General features: G+C 38.7%; 1 long non-coding RNA gene across 1 annotated transcript in view; it reads left to right on the top strand.

The window, feature by feature from the left end:
• The first annotated feature begins 12743 nt into the window (after positions 1 to 12743).
• LOC125962811 (uncharacterized) overlaps positions 12744 to 19673 on the top strand; it is a 40142-nt gene continuing 33212 nt past the window's right edge. The window contains exon 1 of the long non-coding RNA XR_007474556.1: positions 12744 to 14607. This is a non-coding gene — a long non-coding RNA (uncharacterized LOC125962811). The remainder of the gene's footprint in view (positions 14608 to 19673) is intronic.

Below are 19673 nucleotides of genomic sequence, written 5' to 3' on the forward strand. Positions count from 1 at the left end.
TGCTGCGGCGGGAGGGCAGTTGCCATTGGCCAGGTCTCTTGTCTGCTACCTGGGTTCCCATCTGAGCTGGGCGTGGGAAGCGAAGCAGCCATGGGGACAGGGTTCAGGCTCCTGCAAAGTTGGGGGGTGAGGGTCTATGCCCCACCTCTGTTGGCCCCCAAGTTCTCTCCTGATGGCCCCTCTGCGACTGTGCCTGTCTTAGGTTGTTCCTTCCCTGAGGAATCTTACCCGTCTCTGGCTAACCAGCCATCCTCCGGGGCCAAACAGGGAGATGCGAGGTGTGCGAGGTGCAGTGCCCCCAGAGAAGGTCAGTTCTCTGTCACCTTGGTAGCCTATGCCCCCGTGGCCTCCACGCCCAGCACCTGCCCTGGGATTCCCTCGCCAACTGGCGGGGCCCCGGCTCTGGTCACATGACTTCGGGAACCCAAGTTTCTCCTCCAAAGAGGGCCCAGCTTACAACACTGGGCAAGAGAGACCGATTGCACGGCACCAGCCACCAGGAGGCCTCAACAGGGTAGGGGGAGTGTAAAAAACCCTATGTTCAGGAAGCTTTGCAAACGAGAGCTTTGCTTTTCCATATTTATGTCTGACAGCACCAGCTTTGCTGACACTAAGGGTCTCGTCCGTGCTGAGACTCAAAGGCACTTCCTATGTGGCTCCCGACACTTGTTAGAGTATTTATCAAATCTTCATGAATCTTTTTAGAGAAATAGGGGAAGGGAAGAGATATATGGTAGTAGAAAGATACAGAAATGTAGGTACTAAATTTTTTCCTGGCCAAAATATAGACCAGCTTTTGTTCTTCAGCTCCAAGGGCCAAATGCCCTGGTGGAAATAATGGCTAACACATGAATGCCGTCAAAATATGGTCTGCCCACCTATTATGAGGTTTGCTTCTGTATACTACTCACTGATGCATCCCTAGAGTCTACATCAGCACCTGGTGCATATAATGGTCACATGCTCAATAAAATGTTTATTGATCTGAAACCAACTTTTATAAGAGAGGCATGAACATTTTGAGTCTGGGTTTGTTTAGAGGATATTTTTAAAAAGTGTTTATTCTTTTCATATAAAAATAGGAGAGGGATTCTTCAGTTCTGATACTACACGTAACTTGGACTTAATGCTGTGTTTTCTACCTCTTATAATCCAGGAAACCTCCAACTTACAAATGAATTTTACTAAAAAAGTTTGACTGCACTTTTTTTGCCATTGCATTTTCACTAGTGCATTTTATCAGTTCAATTTGGTAAATATGTGTTGCTTGTATACACATACAAGTGTTATGTAAATTCCAAAGAGGAAACACATTGTTCTAGACACAGAGTTTAGCAACTAGTGGAGGGAACACAGGTATAGAGAAATAATTTCAATATAAGGCTGATGGCCAAATATGCTAGAGTGGAAAACATAAACAATGTGGTATTTGAAGATGAGATAAGATATAAATTCTAATTAGCAGAAAAAAAATTTATTTTAATAAAATTATAAGGCAGAAAACAAAACTGCTCTGTATATTTTAAAATCTATAATAGCACTTGAAAACTAAGAAAACATTTGTATAAATAAACTCAATTTCTAAGACAACAAACATTATTATTATTATTATAGATGAACCTATAGTCATAGAGAAACATTTATTAAAGGCCTACCCAAGGACCAGTTTAATAAATTGAGAGCATTTTGAAATATGCTAATTACAAATTATTTTGAAAATCACCAAACAAAAAGTGATTGTTGCTTTTCATGGGTTTACTTTTTAGGGCATTTCCTACCACTGGGATCCAGGTGGTTCATAAAAATGCCAAATTGTATTTGCCTTCCTTCCTGCTTTATTGTTAGTCATTTCTTATTTATGTTGGGAACAATGAACTATTTCATATGAACAGAAATCCCAAATCAGAATGTTTTTATTGGCATTAGTAGATGTTTTTTAGAAGGATTTAGCCACTGTCCATCCTCCATGATTTTAATAACCATTATATACAAGAATCCAACCACCTTCTTAACTTTCACCTTTAACCATTTGAAACCTTCTTTAATGTATTTCGTTTAACAATTATTTCATTAACTTACTCATTTTTCTGATATCGATTAAATTCTTCATGCATGCTAAGCATAGAGCAGTGAATAGATTGACACAATCCCTGCAAAGTAAGTAACATTGGAGGGGACAGTCCAGCAATGGATGACCAAGTAAACATAATAATGTGGGCACTCAGGAACACAGAAGGAAAACATTTTCAAGAATAGGGCTCAGAGAAGGCCTTTTGGAAGAGGTCACACTTACACTCAATCTCGCCAAGATGAGAATCCCTTCTCCAGGTGAAGAGAGAAGGAATGAATGACAGGGTGCAGGTAGTGGTGAAATGGCCTGGAGGCAAGAAAGAGACGAGAAGAAGGTAAAGAAACTCAATATTGTTGAAGGATAGAGTACAAGGAGGACATTGACGAAGGATGAGTGAAGACTTAAGCAGAAGGCAGGTGGCAGAGGACTTTGGAAACTGTTTAAGGGCATTTAGCTATAATACAACAGTCAAAAGCCATGAAGGTCATTAAAGTTTTAGACAGGGCAATGCTACGTTAAGGAAGGTCACTTTGGCTGCAATATGAGAAATCTATTGCAAGGGTACAGAATGTGAGATAGGAAGGAGACATTTTGGTTATACTTCAGAAGAGAAACAATGGAGGTCTGAATTAATATAGGACCCAGGGACAGAAAAGAGTTGAGTAGCAATTGAAACTGTCAAGACTGGACAGTTGACTTGGTGTCAGGAGGTGTTGATGATGTTTTCCAGGATTTGCGATTAGGTGATGGGAGAGATGGTAATGCCTTTTACTGAGGCAGGAACACTGAAGAAAAAAGTGATTTGTTGGGGGTTGTTCTGATGGAAGAGAATGAGCAGTTCAATTTGCAGTCTCAGTGCTATGAGACCTCCCTCCAGGTGAGGATGTATAGAAACTTACTGGATATACAGATTTAAAACTTAGGAAGGACATATGGTGAGTGTGTATGTGTGTTAAGAGAGATGATGGCCTAGGTGAAAAATAATATTTAATGGATTGATGGATAATAAGTGAACTTCCAAAGATATTGAGAAGGATTGACAGAAGGTAGAGGAAGAAAAAAATCACACAAGTGGTATCATGAGAGGAGAGCATTTTCAGAAGGGTAAGACAGTGAACAACATAAAATGGCCCTGAGAAAACAAGCACTGTATGATATCAAATGTGTTGCAACATGAAGGTCATTTGTCCTTTGCAAGGTCGTTTGTGGAGGACGATTGGGGTGAAAGCTCAGTTGCAGTAAAGTAAGGATTTCTTAGTTCAAGGTGGAACATGTAGCTGGAACTTGTAGACAATTTGGTTTAAGAAGTTTGTTCTTGAAGGTGAGGAGAGAGCCAGAGTAATAACTAGAAGGAAAGAGCCAGTCAAAAGAGATTTTATTTTATGTTTGTTTGTTATATTGGGAGAGACCTGAAAAAATTTCACTGATGATAGGAAGGAGCCTATAGAGAGAGTGTGAGAATATAGTAGCGGCCAGAGATGGAATACAAACTGAAATAACTGAGAAGGTAGGAGAAGGCAGGATCCAGAGTCAAGGAAGAGAAAGTAACTGTGCACAGAAGAAACATATCTTCTAACAGACTATGGCAGAAGGAGGAAAAGGAAGGTGTGGATTCCACCAAGGCTTTATAGTTTGTGATGGAATATCTGAAGGGGTTCGATTTTGGTGATGGTTGTTTTCTCTAAGAAGTAGGAGGCAAGGAACCACAAAACTACTTGATTTGGCAAACTATCATTTTAATATCCACTTCATCTAAAAAATAGAGGTATTAATATTTGACCGGTTTCCTCTGGATATCAAATTGAATGTGCATATCTTTATACATTTATCACTTGATGTTGGAGGTTACATAATGATATCAGAAAGAGGATATCAAGGTGAGTATTGAAAGTTTGAAATATATATGTATGTATCATGATACAAATAAATGTATATGTATCATTGGAGATATATGTATATCCAATGATTGTGTGTGTGTGTGTATACAAATATATATAGTCATACAATTGACCCTTGAACAACAAGGGTGTTAGGGGTGCTGACCCCTCTACGGTTGAAAATCTACATATAACAGTGTGGTTGACCCTCCAAATAGGGGTTCTGCATTCAGGGATTCAACCAGCTACTGGCAGATCGTATAGTACTGTGTTATTTCTTGAAAAAAAATCCACATATAAGTAGACCCCTGCAGCTCAAACCTATGTTGTTCAAGGATCAACAGTATCTATATGTATGCAGGACTGACTGACAATAATTGTATCTAACCTGTATATCCATTGTATGTGTATCTACTGATTGACTGTAAATTCTTCTCTCATTTCCACCATTACTACCACCACCATTACCACCAGCATCACTAAACAATTTTGTGTATCTTACATGTCTTTTAATCATCATATCTATCCTCAAAGGTAATATTAACATTTCCATTTTAATGTTGAGGAAACCAAAACAAAGTTCAAATAACTTGTCAAAAGTCAAATAACTTGTCTCCTACACAGTGTGTAGGAGATAGATCCAGGATTTTATTCAGACTATCTGACTGCAGAGCCCTGATCCTGGCTGCTAAGCTGTACTGGTGGTTAGCAACATCAAGTTCACTCATCGTTTGAATGAGTTACTTGGAACCCAAAGTTCATAAATGTTTAGAAGGAAGCATCTGGAGAGGAGTTACTCCACTATATCCTGTATTGATAGTTATTCCAGAATGTAAGAGAGCCAGAATGAAAATTTGGTTATCATTCTTATACATACATGCATATTTTAAAATGTTTTCAAACACCTAGTGCTATAGGAACAACTGATTATGGATATTTTTCGTATACATTTTAAGAAAATAGAGAAAAATAAACCTTGTCTTTTGTTTTAAAACTACCTTATTCAAGTTTTCATGAGTGCCTTGAAATTGCATTCATTTTATAAATTAGTAAATAATATTTCTCTCATTGTATTAACATTTTTGTACATACATACTTTAACCAGATTCCATTTCAACCTTTTTCTTTCATGGTAAATTAATAATTTTATGTACTCTAATATGGAAAACCACTTCGTTATGGATTTTTAAATTCGTATCTTGTTTAAATATTTCATAGAGGGAAAACAAAAAGCTGTTTCTACCTGGGTATTATATAGAACAAGCAGTTTCTATACCTTTCCAAAGCTATATCTTCTTTGGTTTTGAGTAACAACAAAGACATATCCAACTTTGACATACCTGGAAGAATGTAAACTTTTGGATCTGATATACCTAGGTTATAGACTATTTGTCACCATAAAGTTTGACTCCTTTTCAAGATGAGAAACAGGACCTAATTTTGGCTTCATAAAGACATGCCACCTTTCATGGACATATATACAGTACCAAATGTAAAATAGATAGCTAGTGGGAAGATAGCAAGGGAGATCAGCTCGGTGCTTTGTGTCCACCTAGAGGGGTGGGATAGGGAGTATGGGAGGGAGATGCAAGAGGGAGGGGATATGGGGATATATGTATACATACAGCTGATTCACTTTCTTATACAGCAGAAACTAACACACCATTGTAAAGCAATTATACTCCAATAAAGATGTTAAAAAAAAAAAGACATGCCACCTTTTTGATCTACATACTCAGCCAGAAAACAAAAACACAAGAGGTACATTTATCTAGTTGATAGGCTTCTGCAGTATCTCTTCAAGCCAACAGGATCTGTGCCCCTGCAGAACAATGTAGTCAGTATGTCTATGGCCCTGATAACCCTGAAAAATTATCCATACATTTTCTACATACCAGACTAACCAGAGCCAAGGGGAATATCGTGTCCCTACTTTGGCATTATCTGTCTGATAAGTTTAAATGGGGAAAATGCTTTTCAGTTTTTTCCATAGTCATTGAAACTATTTTAATCTAAATAGTAACCTTAACATCAGTGTGACATTCCAGAGCTTCTGTCTCATACAGTTTTAGTTTTCCCCCCACTTTGGAGAAATGACCTTGCACCACTGTGTTAAAAAAGCAAATAGCCGCTTCAATATTGACATCAAAGGGTTTGTCCAGTACATTTCAGTATAATAATTACAAACAAGAAGAGAATGCATTTTTGCATATCATAAGTGTCTTCTGAAAGTCACTAAAAATCCTATATCAATCTAGACACTGATTATGGCCATTGTCTCTTTTATGTAATATTTAATTTATTTTCACAGAAATGCCTCAGGTGAATACAACTCTTTCCAGCTTGAGGTTTATATTTTGGGAAATAATTCACAGAGTTCAGTGCTTCCAACTTTGATAGAGTTATTGTCATGGCAGCGCCAAACATCTTTTTCTGATACTTGCTTACACATAGAGACTCTATGGGCCAAGTGATGAGAAGCAGAAGTTTAGTGCAGGTGCTGTCCTAGTATACACATATTTGGTATTCAGCTCTTGGTAATAATGTTTACTTGCATGATGCATTATTGTTTTCAGAGAGCTGCCATATCCATTTCTCTTTGCTACAGACCTGTGGCTGTAATTTCTAAATCACTTCAAAAGGTGTCCTGCTTGAGAACATGTGCACTATCACTCCTGCTAGAACTGCATATCTTTGGACATTGTTATTGCTTCTAGATAAAATAATAGTGAGAGGAGATATGTTCAGGTGTAAGAATTGAGGAAATATGTTTCATTTAACAAAGATCTCATCAGGAGTCCAGTGGAAATCAGTGATTACTTTTAGTGAAAAGTTCTTCCCCAGGTAGAGCTTCTTGACCTATTGAAGGTGGAGGTATTTTTCACTGCTTGCTTTTTCTCAGAGAAAGCAGAACCATTACTCCTTGCAGTGCTGTGGGGCAAGAATAGTGGGAGCTCTGCTGTCCTACAGTGATTCCGCCATGTAGAACCTGGGTAGGTTCAAAATGTTAATCTGTTGTGTCATTCCTTTGTTGAGGACAGGTCAAGGATTTCCCTTTGCAGAGTAAGTAATATTTATGGTCCTTCGCGTGGCCCATAAAGCTCTGAATATTTCCACCCTCGCCTTCTTCCCCAACATCATCGTTACCATTCTTCTATTGCCCATTTTACCCAGACAGACAATTTTTATTGCTTAAAGCTATCTCAAAGCTTTCAGCTGGTTTTTCTGAGTTCAAAATTGTCCTCCCAGATACTTAGAGAGCTGGTTTATTTCCATTGTTTACATTTTATTTCAGATGCTAGTTCCTTAAACAGGTCTTTACTCACCAAAATAACCTGCCCTGAACCACCTCTTGAGTCATTCAGTGTATCTTATCCTGATCTATTGTCTTCATATCATTTATATGTATAAATACTACATAACACTATGTATAATGATCTGTAGGTATTTGTCTGAGATCTGATTTCTCTCTTCCTTAAGCTCCAGAATGTAAGGTCTGTTAAGTAGGGACTGTGTCATATGCATTGCTGATTCTCCAGTGTCTAAAACAGGGTCTGCCCTTGAAGTAGATACACAGAAATTTTTGTTAAAAATTAAAAAAAAAAAACAAAAAACAACCCCAACAACCCACTTATTCCTTGTAAATGCTTTACTTCAGGAGAAAAAAAGACCATTTAAATGACTCAGGCTAACTTTTGAAAATTAGTACTGTAAAGATTCATTTATCTTCTGAAAACTTTTTAGAGTTCCTTTTATTTTTTTATTTATTTTTTACATCTTTATTGGAGTATAATTGCTTTACAGTGGTATGTTAGTTTCTGCTTTATAACAAAGCGAACCAGTTATACATATACATATGTTCCCATATCTCTTCCCTCTTGCGTCTCCCTCCCTCCCACCCTCCGTATCCCACCCCTCTAGGTGGTCACAATGCACCGAACTGATCTCCCTGTGCTGTGCGGCTGCTTCCCACTAGCTATTTTATGTTTGGTAGTGTATATATGTCCATGCCACTCTCTCACTTTGTCACAGCTTACCCTTCCCCCTCCCCATATCCTCAAGTCCATTCTCTAGTAGGTCTGTGTCTTTATTCCTGTCTTACCCCTAGGTTCTTCATGACATTTCTTTTTCCTTAAATTCCATATGTATGTGTTAGCATACGGTATTTGTCTTTCTCTTTCTGACTTACTTCACTCTGTATGACAGACTCTAGGTCCATCCGCCTCATTACAAATAGCTCAATTTCGTTTATTTTTATGGCTGAGTAATATTCCATTGTATATATGTGCCACATCTTCTTTATCCATTCATCCGATGATGGACACTTAGGTTGTTTCCATATCCTGGCTATTGTAAATAGAGCTGCAATGAACATTTTGGTACATGACTCTTTTTGAATTATGGTTTTCTCAGGGTATATGCCCAGTAGTGGGATTGCTGGGTCATATGGTAGTTCTATTTGTAGTTTTTTAAGGAACCTCCATACTGTTCTCCATCGTGGCTGTACCAGTTCACATTCCCACCAGCAGTGCAAGAGTGTTCCCTTTTCTCCACACCCTCTCCAGCATTTATTGTTTCTAGATTTTTTGATGATAGCCATTCTGACTGGTGTGAGATGGTATCTCATTGTAGTTTTGATTTGCATTTCTCTAATGATTAATGATGTTGAGCATTCTTTCATGTGTTTGTTGGCAGTCTGTATATCTTCTTTGAGAAATGTCTATTTAGGTCTTCTGCCCATGTTTGGATTGGGTTGTTTGTTTTTTTAATATTGAGCTGCATGAGCTGCTTGTAAATTTTGGAGATTAATCTTTTGTCACTTGATTCATTTGCAAATATTTTCTCCCATTCTGAGGGTTGTCTTTTTGTCTTGTTTATGGTTGCCTTTGCTGTGCAAAAGCTTTTAAGTTTCATTAGGTCCCATTTGTTTATTTTTGTTTTTATTTCCATTTCTCTAGGAGGTGGGTCAAAAAGGATCTTGCTGTGATTTATGTCATAGAGTGTTCTGCCTGTGTTTTCCTCTAAGAGTTTGATAGTTTCTGGCCTTACATTTACGTCTTTAATCCATTTTGAGCTTATTTTTGTGTATGGTGTTAGGGAGTGATCTAATCTCATACTTTTACATGTACCTGTCCAGTTTTCCCAGCACCACTTATTGAAGAGGCTGTCCTTTCTCCACTGTACATTCCTGCCTCCTTTATCAAAGATAAGGTGACCATATGTCCGTGGGTTTATCTCTGGGCTTTCTATCCTGTTCCGTTGATCTATATTTCTGTTTTTGTGCCAGTACCATGCCTTCTTGATTACTGTAGCTTTGTAGTATAGTCTGAAGTCAGGGAACCTGATTCCTCCAGCTCCGTTTTTCATTCTCAAGGTTGCTTTGGCTATTCGGGGTCTTTTGTGTTTCTATACAAATTGTGAATTTTTTTGTTCTAGTTCTGTGAAAAATGCCAGTGGTAGTTTGATAGGGATTGCATTGAATCTGTAGATTGCTTTGTGTAGTAGAATCATTTTCACAATGTTGATTCTTCCAATCCGAACATGGTATATCTCTCCATCTATTTGTATCATCTTTAATTTCTTTCATCAGTGTCTTATAATTTTTCAGCATACAGGTCTTTTGTCTCCTTAGGTAGGTTTATTCCTAGATATTTTATTCTTTTTGTTGCAATGGTAAATGGGAGTGTTTTCTTGATTTCACTTTCAGATTTTTCATCATTAGTGTGTAGGAATACCAGAGATTTCTTTGCATTAATTTTGTATCCTGTTACTTTACCAAATTCATTGATTAGCTCTGGTAGTGTTCTGGTGGCATCTTTAGGATTCTCTATGTATAGTATCATGTCATCTGCAAACAGTGATAGCTTTACTTCTTCTTTTCCGATTTGGATTCCTTTTATTTCCTTTTCTTCTCTGATTGCTGTGGCGAAAACGTCCAAAACTATGTTGAATAAGAGTGGTGAGAGTAGGCAACCTTGTCTTGTTCCTGATCTTAGTGGAAATGCTTTCAGTTTTTCACCATCGAGGACGATGTTGGCTGTGGGTTTGTCATATATGGCCTTTATTATGTTGAGGAAAGTTCCCTCTATGCCTACTTTCTGGAGGGTTTTTACCATAAATGGGTGTTGAATTTTGTCGAAAGCTTTCTCTGCATCTATTGAGATGACCATATGGTTTTTCTCCAATTTGTTAATATGGTGTATCACATGGATTGATTTGCATATATTGAAGAATCCTTGCATTCCTGGAATAAACCCCACTTGATCATGGTGTATGATCCTTTTAATGTGCAGTTGGATTCCGTTTGCTAGTATTTTGTTGAGGATTTTTGCATGTGTGTTCTTCAGTGATATTGGCCTGTAGTTTTCTTTCTTTGTGACATCCTTGTCTGGTTTTGGTATCAGGGTGATGGTGGCCTCGTAGAATGAGTTTGGGAGTGTTTCTCCCTCTGCTATATTTTGGAAGCGTTTGAGAAGGATAGCTGTTAGCTCTTCTCTGAATGTTTGATAGAATTCCCCTGTGAAGCCATCTGGTCCTGGGCTTTTTGTTGGAAGATTGTTAATCACAGTTTCAATTTCAGTGCTTGTGATCGGTCTGTTCATATTTTCTATTTCTTCCTGATTCAGTCTTGGCAGGTTGTGCCTTTCTAAGAATTTGTCCATTTCTTCCAGGTTGTCCATTTTATTGGCATAGAGTTGCTTGTAGTAATCTCTCATGATCTTTTGTATTTCTGCAGTGTCAGTTGTTACTTCTCCTTTTTCATTTCTAATTCTATTGATTTGAGTCTTCTCCCTTTTTTTCTTGATGAGTCTGGCTAATGGTTTATCAATTTTGTTTATCTTCTCAAAGAACCAGCTTTTAGTTTTATTGATCTTTGCTATCATTTCCTTCATTTCTTTTTCATTTATTTCTGATCTGATTTTTATGATTTCTTTCCTTCTGCTAACATTGGGGTTTTTTTGTTCTTCTTTCTCTAATTGCTTTAGGTGCAAGGTTAGGTTGTTTATTCGAGATGTTTCCTGTTCCTTAATGTAGGATTGTATTGCTATAAACTTCCCTCTTAGAACTGCTTTTGCTGCATCCCGTAGGTTTTGGGTTGTCGTGTCTCCGTTGTCATTTGTTTCTAGGTATTTTTTTATTTCCTCTTTGATTTCTTCAGTGATCACTTCGTTATTAAGTAGTGTATTGTTTAGCCTCCATGTGTTTGTATTTTTTACACGTCTTTTCCTGTAATTGATATCTAGTCTCATAGCGTTGTGTTGGAAAAGATACTTGATACAATTTCAATTTTCTTAAATTTACCAAGGCTTGATTTGTGACCCAAGATATGATCTATCCTGGAGAATGTTCCATGAGCACTTGAGAAAAATGTGTATTCTGTTGTTTTTGGATGGAGTGTCCTATAAATATCAATTACATCCATCTTGTTTAATGTATCATTTAAAGCTTGTGTTTCCTTATTTATTTTCATTTTGGATGATCTGTTCATTGGTGAAAGTGGGGTGTAAAGGTCCCCTACTATGAATGTGTTACTGTCGATTTCCCCTTTTATGGCTGTTAGTATTTGCCTTATGTATTGCAGTGCTCCTATGTTAGGTACATAAATATTTACAATTGTTATATCTTCTTCTTGGATCGATCCCTTGATCATTATGTAGTGTCCTTCTTTGTCTCTTGTAATAGTCTTTATTTTAAAATCTGTTTTGTCTGATATGAGAATTGCTACTCCAGCTTTCTTTTGCTTTCCATGTGCATGGAATATCTTTTTCCATCCCCTCACTTTCATTCTGTATGTGTCTCTAGGTCTGAAGTGGGTCTCTTGTAGACAGCATATATATGGGTCTTGTTTTTGTATCCATTCAGCCAGTCTGTGTCTTTTGGTGGGAGCATTTAATCCATTTACGTTTAAGGTAATTATTGATATGTATGTTCCTGTTCCCATTTTCTTAATTGTTTTGGGTTTGTTATTATAGGTCTTTTCCTTCTCTTGTGTTTCTTGCCTAGAGAAGATCCTTTAGCATTTGTTGTAAAGCTGGTTTGGTGGTGCTGAACTCTCTCAGCTTTTGCTTGTCTTTAAAGGTTTTAATTGCTCCATCAAATCTGAATGAGATCCTTGCTGGGTAGAGTAATCTTGGTTGTAGGTTTTTCTCCTTCATCATTTTAAATATGTCCTGCCACTCCCTCTGGCTTGCAGAGTTTCTGCTGAAAGATCAGCTGTTAACCTTATGGGGATTCCCTTGTGTGTTATTTGTTGTTTTTCCCTTGCTGCTTTTAATATGTTTTCTTTGTATTTGATTTTTGACAGTTTGATTAGTATGTGTCTTGACGTGTGTCTCCTTGGATTTATCCTGTATGGGACTCTCTGTGCTTCCTGGACTTGATTAACTATTTCCTTTCCCATATTAGGGAAGTTTTCAACTATAATCTCTTCAAATATTTTCTCAGTCCCTTTCTTTTTCTCTTCTTCTTCTGGAACCCCTATAATTCGAATGTTGGTGCGTTTAATGTTGTCCCAGAGGTCTCTGAGACTGTCCTCAGTTCTTTTCATTCTTTTTTCTTTATTCTTCTCTGCAGTAGTTATTTCCACTGTTTTATCTTCCAGGTCACTTATCCGTTCTTCTGCCTCAGTTATTCTGCTATTGATCCCTTCTAGAGTACTTTTAATTTCATTTATTGTGTTGTTCATTGTTGCTTGTTTCATCTTTAGTTCTTCTAGGTCCTTGTTAAATGTTTCTTGCATTTTGTGTATTCTGTTTCCAAGATTTTGGATCATCTTTACTCTCATTATTCTGAATTCTTTCTCAGGTAGACTGCCTATTTCCTCTTCATTTGTTAGGTCTGGTGGGTTTTTATCTTGCTCCTTCATCTGCTGTGTGTTTTTGTGTCTTCTCATTTTGCTTATCTTACTGTGTTTGGGGTCTCCTTTTTGCAGGCTGCAGGTTCGTAGTTCCCGTTGTTTTTGGTGTCTGTCCCCAGTGGGTAAGGTTGGTTCAGTGGGTTGTGTAGGCTTCCTGGTGCAGGGGACTAGTGCCTGTGTTCTGGTGGATGAGGCTGGATCTTATCTTTCTGGTGGGCAGGTCCACGTCTGGTGGTGTGTTTTGGGGTGTCTGTGGACTTATTATGATTTAAGGCAGCCTCTGTGCTAATGGGTGGGGTTGTGTTCCTGTCTTGCTAGTTGTTTGGCATAGGGTGTCCAGCACTGTAGCTTGCTGGTCGTTGAGTGAAGCTGGGTGCTGGTGTTGAGATGGAGATCTCTGGGAGATTTTCACCATTTGATATTATGTGGAGCTGGGAGGTCTCTTGTAGACCAGTGTCCTGAAGTTGACTCTCCCACCTCAGAGGCACAGCACTGACTCCTGGCTGCAGCACCAAGAGCCTTTCATCCACCCGGCTCAGAATAAAGGGAGAAAAAGTAGAAAGAAAGAAAGAAAGAGGATAAAAGAAAATAAAATAAACTAAGGTAAAGTAAAATAAAGTTATTAAAATAAAAAAATAATTAAGAAAAAAAATTTTTTTTAAAGTTAAAAAAAAGACGGAAAGATCCCTAAGACAAATGGTGACAGCAAAGCTATACAGATAAAATCTCACACAGAAGCATACACATACACACTCACAAAAAGAAGAAAAGGGGAAAAAATAATAAATCTTGCTCGCAAAGTCCACCTCCTCAATTTGGGATGATTCGTTGTCTATTCATGTATTCCACAGATGCAGGCTACATCAAATTGTGGAGATTTTTTTTGCTGTACGCGGGCTTCTCACTGTTTTGGTCTCTCCCGTTGCGGAGCACAGGCTCTGGACACGCAGGCTCAGCGGCCATGGCGCACGGGCCTAGCCGCTCCGCGGCATGTGGGATTTTCCCGGACCGGGCCACAAACCCGTGTCCCCTGCATCGGCAGGCGGACTCTCAACCACTGCGCCACCAGGGAAGCCCGATTGTGGAGATTTAATCCGCTGCTTCTGAGGCTGCTGGGAGAGATTTCCCTTTCTCCTCTTTGTTAGCACAGCTCCCAGGGCTGGGCTTTGGATTTGGCCCCGCCTCTGTGTGTAGGTCGCCTGAGGGCGTCTGTTCTTCGCTCAGACAGGACGGGGTTAAAGGAGCAGCTGATTCGGGGGCTCTGGCTCACTCAGGCCGTGGGAGGGAGGGGTACGGAATGCGGGGCGAGCCTGCTGCGGCAGAGGCCGGCGTGACGTTGCACCAGCCTGAGGCGCGCCGTGCGTTCTCCCGGGGGAGTTGTCCCTGGATCACAGGACCCTGGCGGTGGCGGGCTGCACAGGCTCCTGGGAGGGGAGGTGTGGAGAGTGACCTGTGCTTGCACACAGGTTTTTGGCGGCGGCAGCAGCAGCCTTAGCGTCTCATGCCCGTCTCTGGGGTCCGGGCTGTTAGCCACAGCTCACACCCGTCTCTGGAGCTCCTTTAAGCAGCGCTCTGAATCCCCTCTCGTCGCGCACCAGGAAACAAAGAGGGAAGAAAATGTCTCTTGCCTCTTCGGTAGGTCCAGACTTTTCACCGGACTCCCTCCCGGCTAGCCGTGGCGCACTAACCCGTGCAGACTGTGTTCACACCACCAGTCCTCTCCCTGCGGTCTCACCGAAGCCCGAGCCTCAGCTCCCAGCCCTGCCCGCACTGGCCGGTGAGCAGACAAGCCTCTCGGGCTGGTGAGTGCCGGTCGGCACCGATCCTCTGTGCGGGAATCTCTCCGCTTTGCCCTCCGCACCCCTGTGGCTGCGCTCTCCTCCGCGGCTCCGAAGCTTCCCCCCTCGGCCACCCGCAGTCTCCACCCGCGAAGGGGCTTCCTAGTGTGTGGAAACGTTTCCTCCTTCACAGCTCCCTCCCAACTGGTGCAGGTCCTGTCCCTATTCTTTTGTCTCTGTTTTTTTTTTTTTTTTCCTTTTGCCCTACGCAGGTATGTGGGGGTTTTCTTGCCTTTTGAGAGGTCTGAGGTTTTCTGCCAGCATTCAGTAGGTGTTCTGTAGGAGTTGTTCCAAGTATAGATGTATTTCTGATGTATCTGTGGGGAGGAAGGTGATCTCTGTGTCTTACTCTTCCGCCATCTTTCCCTCTCCTCCCTAGAGTTCCTTTTAGATGTAAGTTTGTTGGCATCCCTGAATCTTTTTTGTTTTTTTTTAAACTTTATGCATTGCTTTTAATAATGTGATGTGTTTCTGTGGGAAAACTAGTTTGTACCATATTTGCAAGTGTTGACTGATAACCACCTGCAGTGAATGACAGTTTGGCTTCCATTCAAGGAGCAGACAATAAAAGGAACCAAATAAACGTTCTGAATTCTGCTCATGGAGAAAAGAGGTTAGGTGGAGAGCTGCCCTTAGAGCTCTCTGTGCCAAGACAGTTGGTGGGAGAGGGTAATAGACTGTGGGGCACCAAGTGAAGAAAGCTCTCTACAGAGGCTCAGAGCACTGTCCAATTCTGCTGGCTTATCAGATTTTCTCATGTGTTTCCAGTGATTGTTACCCTCCCTTGGGTCTGCACACTTTGACTACTGTCTGTGTTCTTCTAGGTGCGCTGTGCTGATCTATACAGCTATTTAGAAAGAAGCTAGAAAGCAAGTCATAATTTCTTAGTTAATGCAGCACTTTAAATTGCAAAGGACTCATCTTTCCTTGGAGGACTCAGATCATCCCAATGCCTAGCATAATCAAAGATCTTCATAAAAAACTGGAGAATAAATCAATGATCACCCATTTCATTTTGATTACTGGTCATACTGTCTAGTTAAAGACAATATTTAAATTAGCAGTAAGACTAAAGGATAGAACTGAGCTGGGCTGTATATATTTTGTACTAGCCAAAGGCAATTCATTATGCTTACAGGATAGTCTTGGATTCTGTGAAGTTTTACTCTATTAATTTTCTTGCCTCGCTATCCAGTTTCATCTCTTCTTTTTGCCACCTAAACACGTAAACTCCTTGGGAATCAGTTGTTGCCCTATTCTTCCTCATATATACTCCTCTCAGCCCCTTGTCCACTTTCACAGCTTCAAATCACCTCTTTGTGTGTAACTCAGAACTATGACTTCTGTGATCTCTCTTCTGAATTCCATTCTTGTCTTCAACATATTTTCTCACATTTTTATATTTATCATTTATTCTGAAAATCGGCTGCCTGTTCTCATTATTTTTATAACCTCGAGTACAATAATCTCATTTTTTATATGTCATTGACTCGCTAAATTTGAGGTCATGTTTGTATAAGGAGACTAGCATAATGGTACCTGGGCCATCACCTCCTATCCCCACTGTGAGGGGACTGATTATGCCTGGTTTGCAAATTTATTATTAATCTACCCATTTATATATATCTCTTCTTAGCTCAGGAATTAGCAATGGCTCCATAACTGCCAGGATCAAACAGAAAGACAACATGATTTCTGTTAGTGTGTGAACTTGCAGAAATGGTTTTACAATAAAATACTGTTTCATTTTTAATGAAATTTAAATTCACTATTTAAATGAAAATGAGAAATGTTCATTTTCAAGCATGATGTCAAACATTTTTCAAGTTTTATTAAGCACATATTATTCACACAAATGGATGGAGACACGCACTTACACCCATTTGAACAAATACTTCTTTTTCCCCAAAATTCATTTAGTGTTGCTCCAGAGTGTCATTATTAAGTTCTTTCCTTCATCCCTCTGTCTCTCCCTCCATTTCTGGTTTCCTTCCTTTCTGCATTTCTTTCCCTTTCTTCTTTCCTTTATTTATATGCCTAAGAAATTCACTCAGCTCTGTTTACTTAACTATGCATTTTTAATCATTGATTTCTTTAAGTGACATTTTTGTTAAATCATCTGAATATTTCTGATTTGGGGATTCAGATTTTAAATATTCTAATTTCCAGATAATTTTTAATTTTGTTCTTCAATAAAATGTGTCCTTTAAGAATATGAAAATTCAAGCTTTCAAGAACACATTATAAATCTAATTTTCTACTTTCTCCTTTGATCTATGGATATGACTTAGCAAAATTGTAAATAATATTTAATGAATTATAAAAGCCTTACATCCAAAAGTCTTGTAGAAATGTTTAAGTAATTTTGAAGCATCACTTTTCAAGCAGTGTTATATTTATGTTATATCAATTTTATCTGAAGTCTTTTAGCTGTTAGTTTATAAAGTATTTCTAGTTTGGAATATTTCCTTTCCAGAAATTCCTGGAATATATGAAAAGCAGTACTTTTATTTTTGCTGGAGTAATATTAATCTGGTTAACTCCAGTAGTCCAACATTAATTTAATGGTTGGCAAACAAATTTGGTTGAAATGCCTCTCCTAAGCTATCAGACTCCACCTTAGTAGTCTGTCACAGAATTCGTGGGTGATTTAAGTCGTTGGGCAATCTCCTGACTCTGTGTTATCTAACATCTTCTCATGATACAACTCCCATATACTTCTGCTTCAGTTATCATTTATGTATTATCTCTATCTATTTTAACATCATTTTGTTCCTATATTTTTGGATTTCACAGTTAGGTAAAATTTCAAAACAAAAATTGGGATACCAACACCAGGTTATCTGATTTTAATTTTTAATGTTAGAATACTAAAATTTAAATTAAACAAATTCCTCTCACCTAATGTCACAATCAGTCATCTATTTTTATCTATCTATCTAATTTTTCTAATTTTACTATAAACTGGAACACCATTTACCTTCCAGGGAAGATGAAACTCTCCTTGCTTTCTTTTAGATTTGTAATTTTTTTTTCACTAGCTGTCTCTTGTTTACTCTTTTTCCAACAAACAATGTCTCACTTTCATACTTCCATGGTAACCGTTTTCTATCCTGCCAATTTACAGAGTTCCTCTCCATTTGTACCTCTCATAGTTACAATTAAAGAGCTTTCATAAATAAACAATCTTAATTAGAACTAATTTATCACTGAGAAAATCTTGTTACTTCTGCAACATGCAGAGCAGCTAAAAATGACATAAAATGGGTAACAAAGAAGTCTGATGGAATGCAATATTCCAGAAATATTTATTTCTTTGAGTTACATTGTAACTGTCTCTATATTCAAAATATATATGCAGAGGAATCGGTATGAATGCTTCAGTCATTACAATTTTCTTCAGTCCATGTTTAAAAAGACCAGTGTATCAAGATCCTGTGGGATTTTTATATATACAGACTAGCAAATTCAGCTAGCCAAATTTTGAGTTAACTTCAGACTTTTTCCAGTTGCGCTGAGAAAACCTACGTGCTGGAAAAACATTGGTATTTATTCTTCAATGATGAAGAAATCCAGAACAGCTTTTAGCATTTTTCTATATTATTCACCAAACTAATAATATAAACTCAGGAGTTACCTCTTCTCTGTCTTTACAGCCCATTATTGTCTCTTAATAGAATGGTGTAGAATGGTATCATCAAGTTACTTATACATGCTTAGGCCTATTAAAAGAGCCTCAAACACTTTGTTCAGTTTGATTCATGTAGGAACATTGACCTAACCATTCCAAAAAATATTTTTTTGTGCACCCTTCTCCTCCAAATATGGTACCATGTGATGGAAATAAAATGGTAAATGAGATAGTTAAGATAACTACATGGATATTGGTCAAGCTTATATTTTAGAGAGGGAAATATGCAATAAATAGGAAAGCAGGTAGAAGGAAAAAAATAGAATAGTTTCTTCTTGTGAGTTCTTTGAAGCTTAAGGAGGCCTAATTTCTGTTGAGTGATCAAGGACAGCCTCTTTGCTGTACTGATGTGAAGCTGAGGTCTAATAGATGAGAAAAAGTCAGACATGCTGCCTTCAGGAAGAAGGAACAGGAGGTGAAGAGGTGTTGGGTGAGAGAAAGGGGTGGGAACTGACTGAAGGCCAGTATGGCTTGGGATGCTAAGTGCAGGGGAGGGTGGATAGAAATGAGGCCAGGGTGGGGAGTGGTAGGGCTCTCTAAGCAGGCCTCTTAGGCCAGGAGAGAGTTTCCATTGAAGAGTTTGCTCATTTCACTGGGTTTATGACTGCAACAACTTCCAGAGAATTATGTATATTGAATGCCTTTGTGTTCATATACGCGGAATGAATGTGTGACAGGAACTATTAAAGGAGTAAGAAGAATGTTTTCATGCAGCAGCAAAGCCAACTCAGTACATTCTGTCCCCAAGAATCGCAAATGAGCTTTAAACATGGGCTGTTTTCATGAAGATTAGTTTACAAGAGCCCACAAACCACAGCTGAAATTCTGTTTAATGATCAAGTACAACTTGGTCATTTGAATCCTGGTTATGAAGCCCCTCATGGATTATTTAAAGAATTCACACTGGTTTGTTTAACCACAAAAATGCAAATTATTCTACAGTTTTAGAATTGTAACTTCTTAAGGGTGTTATCTAAAGAAAAAAAATCATATTGAACAGTGTTTGAACACAAGAATTTCTATGTGGGTAAGACAGGTTTCCCTTTCTCTCTTTTTCTCTCTCTCTTCCCTTCCTTCCCTCCCTCCCTCCCTCCCTTCCTTCCCTCCCTCCCTCCCTCCCTTCCTTCCCTCCCTTCCTTCTCTCCCTCACTGCCTTTTTGTAAAATATATTTATTGGAGATTTATACTCAGTGAAAAAACTTTAATATATTAGTTAGATATATTCCAGTAGAAATGTGTGAAATAGTTCTAGAAGAAAAATTTCTCTATTTGAAAATACAGTGTCATCAAAACATAATAAATGTAGAATGGGAGCCTCTCTGCTCTGGTTTTCTGTTTC

Source organism: Orcinus orca, chromosome 21 (genome assembly GCF_937001465.1).
Source record: "Orcinus orca chromosome 21, mOrcOrc1.1, whole genome shotgun sequence".
Taxonomy (NCBI): Eukaryota; Metazoa; Chordata; class Mammalia; order Artiodactyla; family Delphinidae; genus Orcinus; species Orcinus orca.